The sequence below is a fragment of the Gopherus flavomarginatus genome, chromosome 1, assembly GCF_025201925.1.
Source record: "Gopherus flavomarginatus isolate rGopFla2 chromosome 1, rGopFla2.mat.asm, whole genome shotgun sequence".
Lineage (NCBI taxonomy): Eukaryota > Metazoa > Chordata > Testudines > Testudinidae > Gopherus > Gopherus flavomarginatus.
In genome coordinates, this window is record NC_066617.1 from 48,704,267 (window position 1) to 48,722,234 (window position 17,968).

At 39.9% G+C, this 17,968-nt stretch overlaps 2 long non-coding RNA genes across 4 annotated transcripts in view; one reads left to right on the forward strand and one right to left on the reverse strand.

Moving 5' to 3' along the window:
- Positions 1-17,968, forward strand: part of LOC127042920 (uncharacterized) — a 325,760-nt gene that overhangs the window by 223,638 nt on the left and 84,154 nt on the right. The window lies entirely within an intron of this gene.
- LOC127042908 (uncharacterized) overlaps positions 1-17,968 on the reverse strand; it is a 144,013-nt gene that overhangs the window by 107,134 nt on the left and 18,911 nt on the right. The window contains exons 2-4 of one of the 3 annotated variants that reach the window (XR_007772091.1): positions 17,834-17,927; positions 7,012-7,065; positions 5,148-5,876 (exon numbers count right to left, since the gene is read on the reverse strand). This is a non-coding gene — a long non-coding RNA (uncharacterized LOC127042908). Of the gene's footprint in view, positions 1-5,147; positions 5,877-7,011; positions 7,066-17,833; positions 17,928-17,968 lie in introns of those variants that run through there. The other 2 variants (XR_007772092.1, XR_007772093.1) reach the window with 2 other exon arrangements.

Below are 17,968 nucleotides of genomic sequence, written 5' to 3' on the forward strand. Positions count from 1 at the left end.
ATCAGCTGTGGAGTAGTGCAGAAGAATTATTTCTCGTGTCTTACTTACAACACTCCTGCTAATACATCCCAGAATGATGTTCGCTTTTTTTGCAACAGCATTACACTGTTGACTCATATTTAGCTTGTGGTCCACTATGACCACCAGATCCCTTTCTGCAGTACACCTTCTTAGGCAGTCATTTTCCATTTTGTATGTGTGCAACTGATTGTTCCCTTCTAAGTAGAGTACTTTGCATTTGTCCTTATAGAATTTCATCCTATTTACTTCAGACCATTTCTCCAGTTTGTCTAGATCATTTTGAATTTTAATCCTATCCTCGAAAGCACTTGCAACCCCTCTCAGCTTGGTATCATTCTCAAACTTTATAAGCGTACTCTCTATGCCATTATCGAAATCATTGGTGAAGATATTGAACAGAACCAGAACCAGAACTGATCTCTGCAGGGTCCCACTCATTATGTCCTTCCAACATGACTGTGAACCACTGATAACTACTCTCTGGGAATGATTTTCCAACCAGTTTTTCACCCACCTTATAGTATCTCCATCTAGGTTGCATTTCCCCAGTTTGTTTATGAGAAGGCATACAAGACAGTATCAAAAGCTTTACTAATGTCAAGATATACCATGTCTACCACTTCCCCCCATCCACAAGGCTTGTTATCTTGTCAAAGAAAGTTATCAGGTTGGTTTAACATGATTTGTTCTTGTCAAATCCATAGTTACTTATCACCTTATTATCTTCTAGATGTTTGCATATTGATTGTTTTATTATTTGCTCCACTATTTTTCTGGGTACAGAAGTTAAACTGACTGGTCTGTAATTCCCTTGGTTGTCCTTATTTCCCTTTTTATAGATTGGAAAAGGGCAAATATAGTTCCAGTCTTCTGGAATCTCTCCAGTCTTCCATGACTTTTCAAAGATAATCGCTAATGGCTCAGATATCTCCTCAGTCAGCTCCTTGAGTATTCTAGGATACATTTCATTAGGCCCTAGTGACTTGAAGACATCTAATTTGTCTAAGTAATTTTTAAGTTGTTCTTTCTCTATTTTAGCCTCTTCTGATCCTACCTCATGTTCACTGGTATTAACTATGTTAGATGTCCAGTCACCACCAGTGTTCTTGGTGAAAACCGAAACAAAGATATCATTAAGCACCTCTGCCATTTCCACATTTTCTGTTATTATTCCCCCCTCTCCATTGAGTAATGGGCCTACCTTGTCCTTGGTCTTCCTCTGTCTTCTTATGTATTTCTAGAAAGTTTTCTTGTTACCCTTTATGTCTCTAGCTACTTTGATCTCATTTTGTGCCTTGTCCTTTCTAATTTTGTCCCTACATACTTGTGTTAGTTGTTTATATTCATCCTTTGTAATTTGACCTAGTTTCCACTTTTTGTAGGATTTTTTTTTTATTTTTAGATAGTTGAAGATCTCCTGGTTAAGCCAGGGTGGTCTCTTCCCATGCTTCCTGTCTTTCCTACACAGTGGGATAGTTTCCTCTTGTGCCCTTAATAATGTCTCTTTGAAAAACTACCAACTGTCTTCAATTGTTTTTCCCCTTAGACTTGCATCCCATGGGATCTTACATACCAGCTCCCTGAGTTTGCTAAAGTCTTTGTGATGGTGTATTATAATTTGTACAATGCTTGGACATTAAAAGGTTAAATATAAAATCTGTATTTTGATAGGAGTACATGGGCAGCTGGTATATCTGGAAGGAGGTACGCAATAAGAAAAGTTTGGGAACATCTGCTGTGGAGAATAGAGATGGTTGGAAAAACTTCATTGGAATATGCAATTTGATCAAAATGAAATGCTTCATGAAACCAGGTCCATTGTGCCAGAATATTGTTTAGGAAAAAAATTAAGAGAAAGGGAATTTCAGTGATGTTGAAATGTCCCGTTTCAACATTTTTGGAACACAACTTTTTGTTCTTTTGTTTTGAATGGCTTTTCATTTCAAAATTTGTATTAAATATTATAATACAAAAGTCAAAATGAAATATTTCAATTTTGTTGACACAAAACAAGAAGTTGTCGGTCAGTGCCCCAAAAATCATAAGATTAATATTTTATATTTTTAAGCCAAAGATAATGCTTTTGGAGTTCTTATTTGCTTCTGGGTTTTGAGTGGTCTGGGTGCACTTGTTCACATTTTCAAGTCTTTTTCTGAAACCAGGAATGCTAGAAACTTACTTTTTTTAAAAGAATGAAAACAGATTCTCATATTCACTTGTCTCCCGCAGCTGAGATTTAAAGTAAAACATCAAAAATTGCAAGATTTTGTAATAAAATAGCATCTTGGTATGTAGCAGATGTCTCTCAGTCAGAAGTAGGAAGTACTACACTTGCAGCCATAACGTCTCATGTAGAGATACCATCATGTCCCACAAACTAGACAGATTCTGACCAAGGAGACACACATACAAAAAACAACAACAACAACAACAAAACCACCATGTCTCTGAATGCTTTTGAAAATCTCAATAGAGAGGCCAGTGCCCAAAATAGGAAACAAAACCAAAATGACTTTACATTTTCCTTCACAGGGAATTTTGCAGTGTTCAGGTTTTATTCTGATTTGGAACAAAATCCAGTTTCAAGATCTTGAAATCCTTCATAAAATGGTACTTTCACTCTCTGAACAGCTCTAGTGGAGAAGCTACTGCCTCTCCATGATAATGAATACTTAGCACCTATATATTGTGTACTACATTTTGAAAATGCTGTACAGTTATTAACTAATATTAGTCAAAATTGGCACAGTCCTATGTAGAGCATCCTCAGTTCCTAATGAAGACAACAAAGTGTGAAGGATACTGTATCCAGTCAAGATATGTTGTGGGTGGAGAAGAGAGGAAGTGTTGATAGGAGAATATAGTTCTGCACTGGAACTTGAGGAATGTTTTTTAACCAGTGTTCAGGACTTCAGTTTCAATGGGATTCAGGAGCACATCCACAGCAAGTGTAAATTATTATAACTGAGACTCCTGACACTCCTAAGTCACTTTAGATCTTTTGAAAATGTGACCCCTCATCTAAATAAGGGAAGTGCATTGCCTTTACATAAATGCAAAGTAATGCACATTGGAAAAAGTAATTCCAACTATACATACACTATGATGGGGGCTAACTTAGCTACAACTAATCAGGAAAGAGATCTTGGAGTCATCGTGGATAGTTCGCTGAATATGTCCACGCAGTGTGCAGAGGCGGTCAAAAAAGCAAACAAGACGTTAGGAATCATTAAAAAAGGGATAGAGAATAAGATGGATAATATCTTATTGCCCTTATATAAATCCATGGTACGCCCACATCTTGAATACTGCATACAGATGGTCTCCTCATCTCAAAAAAAATGTACTGGCATTAGAAAAGGTTCAGAGAAGGGCAACTAAAATGATTAGGGGGTTGGAACGGGTCCCATATAAGGAGAGATTAAAGAGGCTAGGACTTTTCAGCTTGGAAAAGAGGAGACTAAGGAGGAATATGATAGGGGTATATAAAATCATGAGTGGTATGGAGAAAGTGAATAAGGAAAAGTTATTTACTTGGTCTCATAATATTAGAACTAGGGGCCACCAAATGAAATTAATGGGCAGCAAGTTTAAAACAAATAAAAGGAAGTTCTTCTTCACACAGCGCACAGTCAACCTGTGGAACTCCTTGCCTGAGGAGATTGTGAAGGCTAGGATCATAACAGGGTTTAAAAGCGAACTAGATAAATTCATGAAGGTTAAGTCCATTAATGGCTATTAGTCAGGATGGGAAAGGAATGGTGTCCCTAGTCTCTGTTTGTCAGAGGATGGAAATGAATGGCAGGAGAGAGATCATTTGATCATTACCTGTTAGGTTCACTCCCTCTGGGACACCTGGCACTGGTCACTGTTAGTAGACAGGATACTAGGCTGGATGGACCTTTAGTCTGACCCAGTATGGCCATTCTTATGTTCTTATGTTCTTCCTAATTACAGTCTAAGGAATGTAGTTTAATGGTTATACTTTATTGAGGTTCCATTTATAAGTGTGTTGTGGAGGGTTAAAACTTTATTAATAGATGTTTTAATAAATGGTTAATCAATTGTTATAGATTCCAACAGATCAATGGGTTGCTTTTAACCACAGCTTATAACCACCTATAAACTCCTAATGACGTGCTTATCATCATCTAAAACATGCACTACTCATGTCAACACCATGCTTATAACATATCTAACTTACAAGCCACACATAAATGGAAACTTAATATAAAAATGTGACCAGTTGAATAATGACTTTGCTAAAAGAGTGCCACCAACTAACTCCCTAATATCCCTTCTGCTGATTCTAGCCTTTGTTTTTATGTGTCCTTCTTTGGCCAGAGTCTGCAAGTGATTATGGCATCTCAACACAAGGCATTATGGCTGCAAGTGTACAACTTCCCACCTCCTGACTGGGAGAAAGAGACTGAGGTTATCTGTAGAATCAACTTATGTCACAGCTTCCTACATACTGGAACTCTAGCAGTGTGGCCTCTTCTCATGAATTCATTGCAGAGCTTGAGATAGCAAATATTTTACTTTAAATTCCAGCTTCTGGAAATCAGTGAATGAGAATTTCATAATTTCCCCACTGCCTTCTCCCTGCCAGAGCCTTTCACAGCAGTGTGTTGCTACACACTTCTGTGACAAGTATGGGGTGCAGCCTGCCTTCCATTGTACTCCACACGCTGCCTTAAGTGTAGACATAGCCTTATTCTTTGCCCTTCCTTCTGCATAAATTAAAAGTCTTGCTGACAGCTGGAGGATGCATTTAACAATGGATAATATATGCTGTTCTCATTCACAGAAAATAGGACTTTTCATAAAACACTGGGTGGTATGTACAAACTCCCCAGTTGTGCCCGGTGGGAAGTGAGTTAATTATATTACTTTACATTACAAAAGGTCATACTGACATCTGGTGGCCTATTAAAATTGTCCCCATAAATTTCAATGGATGCTAATATCAGAGTGGTGGCAATAAAAAAAATCACGGTGCAGTTATGTTTGTTTCCTCATGTGTTTAGTGAGGATTATCCAAAGTCTTAGTTAAGAATCTGGTAACGAATCCACTACTCAGTACTATGCTGAAGTACTGTGGTTTAATTAGCTATCATGTTAATTTATATTGCTACTGATACAAGCTGTAGAACTCAAAGCTTTTTAATTTACAAGCTTTGGTCAACAACAATTAACAGCATTACAGCTGACGTGGTAATTGCACCATTACCATGGGAGTTATCAATACATTTGAAAAGGAAGAATTGGTATTAAGCAGTTAGAGCTACAACCTATAGGATTCAGACGTAGAGCGGTGTGATCTTTGCAGGGTGTGATTGGTGGCAGCATTTACAAGCTGAACCCTGCTATTCCAGTAGTGTGAATTTCTTAAACACATCTCCAGTGGAGCATCTCGCACCTTTCTTTGCAAAGTCCCCCATCTCTCTCTTCTTCCTCTCTCTGCCACTGCTCACCAAGATCAAGACTGTATACTTCCTATTGTCATCTTTCAGGGAAGAGCCAACAGCCTTATCCCCTCCCACTGCTTTTGGTATTCATCCTGAAGAGTATTGAAACTGGACTGCTTCCAACATCTTCTATTTTCTAATGGGGAGGGCCACTGGTCCTTCCAAATCCAACGAGACTTGAGGGGCTGCACAGATGGATTAGGCCAGAGGCACTACAGCTCCAGCATAGGGTCCAGCTCCTGGAGTCAGGTGATTACATCAGAATCTCAGCTTTCACATTTTAAAACTGGAAGTTCCACATGACCGTGAAGAGCTGCAATATGTGAAAGGTGTATGTCTGAGTGATGCAGTGGTTTGGCAAATTCATGTGGACAGCCTAAAACACTGTGAGAAGAGTCATTTTGAAACAAAAACAAAAAAAAAACCATAAGAAGTTTTGTTCTAAAAAATGTTGAAACAGGACATTTTAACGCTGCTGTAACTTTTTCTCAAGTTTTCCTCCTAAACAAAATTCTGTTGAAATTAATGTGCTTCTGTGAAGCATCTGCCTCAATATTTCTGAGAAGCAGAAACTTTGTACATAAATTACAAATCTTTGAAGAGCACAGAAGACATGTTACAGACAGAACCTGTATTTCCAACCTAAGGCAAAAGGAAAACGTGATGTTCCAGACATTAGTAACTATGAACAGTAAGATTCTGATAGCTGTTTCCCATCCATGATCTCAAAAGCAGAGACTGGTGGAAATTCCACATTAGATTAATATCAGAATCCTCTTCTCCCAACATTCTCGGAAATGGTGGTGGAGGCCCTAACTGGCAACCATCAAAATCAGCAGGAATTCTGCATTAGGCTTTTCTGTTTTATGAGCAAGCAAATACATTAAATGGAACTTTATTTGTTACCTGATGATAATCTTCAGGCAACCCCTAGCCAAGCATTATTGAACCCATGTGCAACATTCCCCTGATGTTATTGGACCAGTGATCTGCTAGGCCATTCCAATCCTCGGCTCTGGGAGCCAGCCTTACCCTGCTCTGCTGTGAGAACCCCCACTTCCAGGATGTTTACGCACAGCCTCTGGCATGTAAGCTGCTCCCAGCTATGTGAGTGAGCACTTTTGGCAAGCCGCTGCTTGGATTGTGCAACCAAATGACACTAATCAATATCTCCAGCCCCAGACGCAACCCTAGAAACCTCCATCGTGTAGTGTCCAGTTATGCCCGCTGGATGTTGCAAGCTTATACGAGTTCATCAATTTAACCAAGAAATTGATATGTACCAGGCTTATTATCCCAAGGGGAGTCTCTGACATGCTTCAAACTAAATGCACTGCTTCAGGTAGAATAAACAAACAAATTTATTAATGACAAAAGAGATTTTAAGTGATTATAAGTCAAAGTACAACAAGTCAGATTTGGTCAAATGAAATAAAAGCAAAACGCATTCTAAGTTGATCTTAACACTTTCAGTGCCCTTACAAACTTAGATGCTTCTCACCACAGGCTGGCTGGTTACCTTTCATCCAGGCTCTCCCCTTTGATGAGCGTTTCAGTCACTTGGGGGCGGTGTCTGTGGATGGAAGTGGAAGAGAGAGGAAAAGCATAGCAAACATCTCTCCCTTTTATCATGTTTTTCTTCCATCTTGGCTTTGCCCCTATCCCTACCCTTCAGGGTCAGGCGAGCATTACCTCATCGTAGTCCCAAACTGACCAAGGGAAGGGGGGTGACTCACTCAAGAGTCCAGCAGATCCTTTGTTGCTGCCTAAGCCAATGTCCTTTGTTCCTGTGAGGCTGGGCTGGGTTTATCCCATACATGCCTTGATGAGGTGTGAACTGCCCCTCTGTTCCTGGAGAGTTTTGCCTGAGCTTGTTTTAAGCCATGAGGACACATTTTCAGCCTCATAACTATATACATGAAATTACAATCTATAACATTACTATAACAATGCTCAGTGCATCATGAGCCTTCCAAAGACACCTGATGTGACAAACTTTGCATTGGATACCACACAATCTTATTATAAGGATGAACATGGCATTCCCCCAAGATACAGAGTATCACACCAAGAAATTAAAATAGTAACTAACAGTAGTAGGCCAGGGGTCGCTGTATAAGATAACCTATATCCTATTAGGAAAAGGTGCTCAGAGTGTTGGATAACCTGGAGACCTGATTTTGAATTACATTTTAGAAATTCTGCCTTCCCCTCACTACCTGTCTGAGGCAGGTTTCTTGAATTCCCCAGGGGCAACCCAGAAAAGACCCACCAGGTGGTAAAGTCTTGCTTATAATTTATGGGAGTGAACTTCTCAACTTTGTTTTACAGCTTACTTCGGAATCAAGCCACTCAAGTGCAAACAGTGCCTCTGATAATCATTGATACAGAAGGACAGGCTGGTTGTGTCTAACAAAACATCTGGCAGTGTGAGCTAGAATAAGACCTCTGAGCACTGAATGGGTCCCTGGGTAGGTTCTTCTTTTTTCCTTTCCTTTTTATAAAAAAATCAACTATTTAGAGTACATTGATTCATTGTAACTAAAATTTGTGACTGCAAAATGCAGTTTGCTTGTTATAGAATGTCAGTATAACTAAATTAAACCTTTTAAAATAGGCTTCCTTTTAAATAACTAAATTCCCAGCTTTAAAAATAATCAAGATTCCAGGTTTATACATATCTCTCACAAACAATAGCACAGTTTGCTGTACTATACATTTAAAAGAATCCCCTGGATTAAAATTGTGTGTATCATGCTGTGATGTGGCCTAGTAAAGCTATCCTACTGAAATGGAATAGCTGATTTGTGTTATTATTCACATTATTTATCTAATACTTCATAAGAATAAAATAAAAAGAAACCACTAGGAGTATTGTCTCAGACTGAACTTGAATATTCAGTGTTTTGTTTGTTACAGCAGCAAAAGCAATAGTAAATATGTCCCCTATTTTTGTCATTGCATGTTCATGAATTCAAACAAGGGCATGTCTATGTACGCTTACTGCATGGCAAAATCTACAGTGCTGATGTACTGCTGATTCAAACAGCTGTATGTCAAAGCAAACTAGGAACTTTTAGTGTGCATCAGCAGGGTCCTCACAGGGACTTAATGCACAGGTCAGTGGAGCACTGTGGATTTACATTGCAACTTGTCATGAAGTATGAGTATATGTTGACTTGTCCTAAGTGTGTTGGAGCAGCTTTTAACCTGGGATTCAATCTTTTATAAGACATTACTTTCCGATTTTAATTACTACAATTTGTAGTGCTGCAATATGGTGATACTTCATAAGACTAAAGAGGATATCTAGGATGATAATATTTCAGGTCTCTAATGAAGAGATTTAGGACTCAGAAACCAGAATAAACAAAACCAAAATGAAAAAAAAAATTAATTTGATCTGAGAAATTGAAACAGAATGAATGTTAATTTCTTCTGTTTGTGATTTTTAAATTGTTCTTGTCTGGCTTTGAACAATGGGAATAATGGTCCAATCTGTGTCACTGTAGTCAATAGGAGTTTTCAACTTGACTACAGTGGGAGTAGGATTTAGTTCTACATTTTAAATATTTCTCATACCCAGATATCTAGTAAGCCTGGGCCAGATCTTATAGTCACACATCAGCCTTCAACCAGTACTTATGCAGTCAGAAGTCCACTTTATTTCAACATGAGTTTTTCTGAGTAAGGACCTCAGGACTAGGTCTCATAGGTGTAATCCTCACCCCACTGAAATCAAATAAGAGTTTATTCATGTTACTTAGCAAATGCAACTCCTGCAAGAAAACAGAAGATTTCCTATTAGATTGAATATTATGCCCTCACAACAAAACTACACAGCATAAGTATTTAACATTGGTTCATGTGTCTGTCAAACTGAAAGTAAACAGATCAGATACTGAATGATGTTCTTTAATGACCTGAAAATCAAAAGGGAATCATACAAAAAGTGGAAACCGTGGTTGAATTGCTAAAGAGGAATATAAGAGAATAACACCAGCATATAGGGTAAAAATGAGTTACATTTAGAAAGAGATGTAGAGGCAATAAAAAGAGGTTCTTTTTCTCATACTCCTAATGTATTTAGACAAATGAAAGTGTTGATTCTCTACTTAGCAGAGAAGGAGAACTAACTGATATCAAGAAAGCTGAGGTATTTAATGTCCATTTTGCTTCAGTCTTCAATAAAAAGGTAAATAGTTACCAGATCCTCTATGCAATTAATATTAAAAAGGGGAAGGAATGCAAAGACAAAGAACAAGTTAAAGATATTAGATACATTCAGGTCAGCAGAGCCTCATGAAATTCATTCTAGGGCGTTGAAAGCATTAGCAATTATCGTTGAGAACTCATGAATGGGTAAGGTACCAGAAGGACTGGAAAAAGGCAAACATAGTATTTATGTTTACAAAGGAGAACAAAGAACTCAGGGATTTAGACCAGTCAGCCTAACTTTGACACCTGGAGAGATATTGAGTGGAACAAATTATCAATCAGTATATAAGCACTTAGAGGATAATTGGGTTAAAGGAATAGCCAGCAAGGATTTATCAAGAATAAATCATGACACACCAACCTAATTTCCTTCTTTGATAGGTTTACTGGCCTAGTGGATGGAGGTGGAGAGGAAACTATAGATGTGATAACTTGATATTGAGGGAGGAATTTGACAGTCCCACATGAAATTCTCATTAGCAAACTAGGAAAATGTGGCCTAGATCAGTGGTTCTCAAAGCCGGTCCGCCGCTTGTTCGGGGAAAGCTCCTGGCAGGCCAGGTCGGTTTGTTTACCTGCCGTGTCCACAGTTCAGCTGATCGTGGCTCCCACTGGCCGCAGTTCACTGATCCAGGCCAGTGGGGGCTGCGAGAAGGGCAGCCAGCACATCCCTCGGCCCATGTTGCTTCCTGCAGCCCCCATTGGTCTGGAGTGGCAAACAGCAGCCAGTGGGAGCCACTATTGGCCAAACCTGTGAATGCAGCAGGTAAACAAACCAGCCCGGCCCACCAGGGGCTTTCCCTGAACAAGCGGCGAACCGGCTTTTAGAACCACTGGCTTAGATGAAATTATGGTAAGATGGGTGGGTGCATAACTGGTTGAAAGATTCTACTCAAGGTGTAGTTATCAATTGTTCACTGTCAAACTCTGGGGGAACGTATCTGCAGGGGTCAGTCCTGGGTTTGGGACTATTCAATAGTTTTGTTTATGACTTGATTAATGGAGAAGAAAATATGCTTATAAAATTTGCAAGTGACACCAAACTGGGAGGGATTGGAAGCATTTTGGAGGACAGGATTAGAATACAAAACCACCTTGACAAGTTAGAGCATTGTTCTGAAATCAACAAAAGAAAGTCAAAGTCAATAAAGACTACACTTAGGAAGGAAACATCAAAGGCACCACTACAAAATAGTGACTAATTGCCTACATGGTAATACAGCTAAAGAGAATCTGGTGGTTATAGTGGATCACAAATTGAATGAGTCAGTTTGATGCAGCTCTGAAAAAGGCTAATAGTATTCTGGGGTATAGTAACTGTCCCACTACTGAGCACTGGTGAGGCCTCAGCTGAACTATTGTGCCAATTCTGAGTGTCGCACTTGAGGAAAAATGTGGATAAATTGCTGAGAGTCCAGAAGACACTTGTTCTCTATGTCCACTGAAGGCAGGACTAGTAATTGGCTTAATCTGCACTAGGGAGATTTAGGTTATGTATTAGGAAGAAACTCTCATTATAAGGATAGTTAAACACTAGAACTGGCTTCCAGAGAGGTTGTGGAATCCCCATCATTGAAGGTTTTTTTAAGTACAGGTTGGACAAACACCTGTCAGGGATAGCCTAAATTACTTGGTCCTACCTCAGTGCCCTCTTGAGGTCCCTGCCAGCCCTACATTTCTATGGTTCTATTATTTTCAGTAATGAAGCCTTACTTTTGGCATTCAAATACAAGCTGTCCATTAAAAGGAAAGAGCTAGAGCCACTAACCACTGCATTAGAATTGTGGGGTTCCTTCTGCTGATGTACATCCCCATCTTTAACATTCATTTAAATGGGAGGTGATGTGTGTAGCAGAATCCTCTCCCTTTCATAGTACATGCTCTTGCTAAAGCTACCATTGGATGGAAACTGTACATTCCAGTCTATTTAGGACCTGGGAGGACTCAGACAAATTCACCTGCTGAGCAAACTTGCCATTTAAAAAGAAGAAATAAGCTTTAAATTCTTCAGCCAAACCAAGTTCAAAGCAATGATGAATTTAAAGTGAGGGGAAATGAGGGCAACTGAATAAATAATGAAGCTGCTAATTGTCTCAAGTAATCAAGAAGAAAGGGTTGATGAGAGTTGACATTTACATGTGAAACATGTCCAGGAGAGGATCATCATGTTGAGACAATAATGAGACAATGCAGAGGGGGCAACAACTGTGTCCACCCGTTTAATCATATTACATTAGCATTTCGCACATATGGAAGTGTTTCAAAAGGGTAAGAGGTAGCTGGCCCCCTACTGAACCAATGTATTAGTGTTCAAGAAGTGCACCAGGACAGAGAAATGAAAGGAGATGGTTTATTTAACTATAGGATCTGTAGCTTCTAATGCTAAAAAGAATGAATCATGTAACATCAAGTGAAACTCCAAGCCAGGCATCCAACTTGTTGTTAATATTTTACACGTAAGGAAATGAAGACATAACATAAGAAAAGAGAGAGAGAGAGAGTGTCCTTGTGCAGGTGCTGTGGTAGGGATGGACAGCTAACGAGGAGCATGACTGACACAATAGATGGCCCTTTCTCATGGCAAAGACTACAGCAGAGAGTACTCTATATAGTCCAGATATGTAGAAAATGTTACTGCAATCAATACAAAGCTAATTGCTGGTAAGTCTTCAGAACACACTGAATAGCAGCTCTAGAAATGTTACAAAAACTACACTGCTTGTTTTCATAAGAATTTTACCTTTACATTTTTATTTCTTTTTTTTTTTAAACTTTAGTTGTAAATTACAAATTCCATTAACTAAAGCACAAAAGGCAATAAATTATGTTTTTATTCTGGGGGCTTCAACGTCTTTCCATCTCTTTCATTGTCTGTCATGGTTACAGGGTCAAAAGAATTCTGCTGTGCATTCCTAATGTTGCCTTGTGCTTGCTTACATGGGCTCAGAGCACTGTTCAGCACAAGCAGTTGCACAGGAAGCACTGAGATGATTGAGTCAGGTCCTGACAGTTTCCCCTTCAAAAAAGGAGAAAATGAGAAGATTTTGTGCAAAATGCAAATGTATGGTGGAAGGAAGAGATGGTGCTCCTTAAAGGTGGAAGCACTTTGCACATAACTCATCCTTCCAAATGGCCCATACACTGCAAGATTTTACAGAACTCCATTTTGTCATCCCTCCTGTTCAGCATGTGTAAAAAAATAAATACACTGAGGAGAGATTGAGGCTTTGTCAACACTGGCGCTTTCATCATTAAAAAACTGTTATCACTCAGGGGTGTGAAAAAAACCTGGCCCCTAAATGACAAAAAAGTTTTAATGACGAAAATGTGCACAGTGCTTCATTGGCAGAAGCCACTTTCCTGTCAATAAAGCTAGTGCTCTTCATTGGGAATGGTTTTATTTGGGCACCGGGAGAGCTCTCTCTCCACGACAAAGAACAGCTACACTGCTTACCTTACAATGGCGTGGCTGCAGCGGCAAAGCCACTCAGTAGTAAGGTCTGCAGTATAGATATAGCCTGAGAGACCTTCTGGGAGGCATGCTCTTCAATATGCAGATGGCTCATCTTTGTCTCATTTTCTTTACACACAGATTTTGCAGCCTAATTAGTCAACCAATGACTGACTGGACAAAACTGAACCAGTTACAACTGACCCCAGATAATTTTGGACATATAACCCTGTTTGCAATCTCAGGATCCATTTGTACCCATTACTGCACCTTGATTCTCAATTAGCAGCTGTGGCTTACATTGCCTTTCATGATGTAACTACCCAGGAGGCTGTGACTATTTTCTCGAATACAATTTTCCCGACAGTTATCCATTCCTTTCATTACTCCCAGAATACACTACAGTATTATATTCTACCTGAGGCTACAGTTGAAGCCCATCTGGAAGCGCCAACTAGCGCAGGATACAACTGCCTAATTTCTAGTTAGGACAATCTACTGCAAGCACCACATCTGCTCTGAAGTCTTTGTGCTTCCTATTCACTTCAGCGTGCAACTCCACGGTTGGGGATTATATTTACAGCCCTAAATGGCCTTAAATCCTTCAAGCTGAAAGACTACTTCTCACCTTATTATCAGGAAGATCTGAGGAGACTTTCTCTGTTGTACCAGCCGATGGTGCTGCCCTTTTCTGTCCATATCAAAGCACATAGAAGCCACATTTCCATTACATTTGTATTCAATTGCAGTGAGTATTCTTTTTGCTGTCCATTTTCTCCCCATGTGCTCATTTGTCGCCTTTCTCTGCACTCCTTTTGCTAAGCTTTCCCTCACACACGCTTTACTGAGTATTCTCAGCTCTCCACCACCACTCTCACCCCACCCCACCCCCGTATTCTTTCTCTACTTGGAGGAGGGCCTGTAGATTAGTGGCCACACTAAACTAAACTATTGCTGCCTTTGTTGTCAAGACCAAGATGAACAATAAGTGAAAGTGAGTTTGAGACCGTTCTTCTGCCTGATCCTAAAGGCATGTACACATTAGCTGCTCCTCCAGAGGGCTGCACTAGGACCTGTGAGGACCTGGGAGCAAAATATCTACAGAATGATTGTTAGCTGTGTAGAAGGCTGGGGTGGGGGGGCGGTTCAGGCTTATTTCCATGTAGATGAGAAGCAAAGAAGATTAACAGTACAAATAAATAATTGAAGAGAAACTAGTAGTTTTCTTGTCTTGCTTCCTTTTTGCAGAGATTCAGGCCTTACCAGATGGCTAACATTGACCATAGTAGTTGGCCATTTATTAGAAATGCAAAGAGCACTGTGAAATAGGTTTTCAAGTATTTAATTTTCTCTGTAGATCAGTTAAGCAAAGGGCCATTAAAGAATCATCTGTGTACAGTGAAGTGTGCATTTCTCTTCTGTAAATACTTAACTGAAGCAAATGGTGTTAGGGGGCTTATTCCTTCACTCTCCCACTTCCCTGGTCCTTCTCGCATGAACAGAGAGCAACAATACCAGAAGTCCAAAGGTGAAAACAATTTGATGTTTATTGGGGTGAACTTCCAGCAAGTTTAAATCCAAGTTCCTTTTTCCTTATTTTTGAACCCTAACTTACTTCCTGTTTGCCCCCAATTTATATAGTAATATTCACAGCTATACCTTAACCAATCATTCTACTAAAATTTACCTAACCAGTCCTAACATATTGTAACATGATTAGCTAACCAATTATATCCCACCACCTTAATTAGTTTACATCCACCAAAATTAATTGTTTCTGTCTGCTGTATAATCACAGAACCAGAGACCATGCAAATAAACATACAAAACAATATAGAAACGAGGATTTCACAACTACATCTATAAAGACATAAGAGTTTCCCAGCTGTATCTATTGATAAGTGAGTTCTTACCAGACAGAAAACTATCAAACTAAATTTCCTTTTACATCTTCTAGGGTCTTCCCTTTCTCTGGAGGTGATAGATCGAATCACCTTCCTAACAGCCCCAGATTACCTTATTTCAGTATGACTAAACAGGACCTCAGACTGTCACAGTGAGAGAAGGCCCTTCACAGATTCTCTCTTTTATACCTCTATAACTAGCTAAATAATAAACATACCTCTAAATTCTTACAGTATAGGCCTTTACAGACAGTCTTGAATATCTATATCCTAACTAGTGGGCGTTTCCCCACTAGTTTTTCATTTTAATCATTCACCTTCACACAATATTAGTCAACATCCAGCAGAAATAAAAGAGCACCAGGGGAGAATACCAATAACTTGACTATTTATAAGAAATCAGTGTCTCTTTCAGTTAAGACTTTCCCTTTGTCTACTATTTCAGCTAAAATGCAACTCTGTGTATAGAAGTGAAAATGTTGAAAAGAAGAACCTAGTGTTTCCATCTAGTCTACTAGAGCCATCAGTTTTCTGATGCAAAATTTTATTTAGTGGTTCTCCAACTTGTGTATCTAAGATTGAAAAACTAAATCCATCTAAACAAATGGCCTAATTCTCAGGAGATACTGAGCATGTAAAGTTTCCACTGATAGGCAACCAAGTTTGAAAACTGTGTCTGTAATGTAGTTTACCTTTGACTTCACTCTGGCCAGGATTTTAGCCTGGATGTAGAGAGGAGGAACCATGTTAATAAAGCTGAATATACATTACATTACCTCATCAAGTTCTCTAATGCAGAACTAGGGAAGGCAAAGTTTTGCATGGCCCTGCCCACATTATCTAGTCTAGCTCCTTAACTAATTAAGGATTAACCTATGCCTTGCTGCTAAATCCAGTATCTTTTTTTACAGCAAGAACTTTCAAGAGAGAAGATGGGTGAGGTAATATTTTATGGGACCAACTTCTGTTGGTGAGAACAACAAGCTTTTGAACTTTAGAGAGAGCTCTTCTTCAGGTCCATATACTCTTGGTAAGGGTTCCTATGCTTTTATCCCTGGGGACAGGGCTGGTGCTTCCATTAGGTGACCCTAGGCGGTCGCCTAGGGCACCAGGATTCAGGGGGCGGCATTTTGTGCGCTCCCCACTGGGCGCACGGGAGCTTCCAGTTCCGCTCCCGTCACGCTGCTGAAGAAGGACCTTCTGCTGACGTGCCGCAGAAAACAGTGGCAGGCAATTGAGCAGCTCAATGACTGCCGCTGTTGCCTGCGGCATTTCGGCAGAGGGTCCTTCTTCAGCAGCGCAATGGGAGTGGAACCGGAAGCCCCCAAATTCTGCCTAGGGAGCCAGAGAGTCTGGCGCCGCTCCTGCCTGGGGGAAATAGCTATAATCAACCCTTTGAATAATCAATTCTTTGAATGCCAATTAAAAGGAGGTCCTGAAGAGCTCTGTGCAAACTCAAAAGAAGTTGGTCTGATAAAAGATATTACTTCACCCACTTTGTCTCTAATATCTTGGGATCAATACGCCTACAAAAAAAGCCAAAACCTGCATACAGCAGGTACTTTCCTCGGCTCCCACATACTTCCTGTGCATTTTTTAAGACTGAACCAGTACGTTACATAATGACTCAAGTTCAAAACACCTTGCACTGGTAAATGTTTTATATGATACAAATTGTAGTTGACTGTATGAAACCCACAGTTGCCTTACTCGAAGTACAAAATAGTACCCATGCATCTCTGCCTGCCACATCCCGAGTGCTGTCGTACTGAGAGTTCTCAGGGGATGCATCATAAGAGGAATAGTCCTATCGCATAGTGTTCCCTGCAGAGTTACACTTGCTTCCTGCATAGAACTACTTGTGAGAGATATGGCTATTTCCTGCAATATCCTTGAGAAAGCTTACTGAATTAAATTTAAAGTTCTTTGGAGTCCATTGTATTAAATGCAAAGCTTATGTATTGTGGGCTGGGATGATCAAAGGACTATTTTGAAAAGTGTGACAGATAAGAATGGACTTTTTGGACAATGCATGTGAAGTGATTTCCCAGGAATTACCTATAGAGATGAATGAAAATTCCCCACTTCTAGTTATGCAAAAAAATCTTGCCTTTTAACCTATGCTCTGTGAAGACCATTGTCTGCTGATTACCCATGCCTAGAGACTGGATAGGAAAGGCCAAAGATGTATAAAAAACAGATCTGTGGGATTTGAAGGAATGAGTCCTTTCAGAGCCCTTGCTGGAGTTGGGGGTCGATCTCTGTTAACCTCATTAGCATGCATGTATGCAGGTTTTTATGTTTTCTCTGTAATTCTTTCACCTTAAGAATAAATCTGCTTGCCTAGAAAGGGCTGTGCGATACTTAGCGTAACTGCCAGCAGTTGCATTTATAGCCTTTGAAGAGAAAGCCAACTGCAGGTGCTGGCCTATTTAGTCAGTCTGACTTGCTGGGAATATCACAGTGTAGGCAGTGAATGCTGCATCCTGGAAAAACCCTGTTCAGGAGAGAGAGATCGATGTGCCCAGGAGAGGTGATGGTTAAGGAGCCAAGAGCCTAGAGTGGGTGTCCTCAAGGGACCGTGAAAGGGGAATACCAAAGAGTTGCCTGAACTACGACACCGCTCCCAGGACTTCACTTCATCCACCTCTGTCATTTTGAGTATGATGCCTACATGAGCAGCAGTAGTGACAATTAGCTTTGACTTTAGAAGACAGAAGGAAGGAACATGGGTCCGTTTATATAACAGGGAGACCTAGAACAAATACCTTCAACAAGCAATGTCTGGTCATTAGCAGGGTGCTGTTAGTCCATAATATTGTCACTCCTCTCCTGAGTGGTAGCAGATTTTGGGGCTTTCCTCTAAAAGAGAAAACAGTGATATGGAGACTGGATATTTTCTT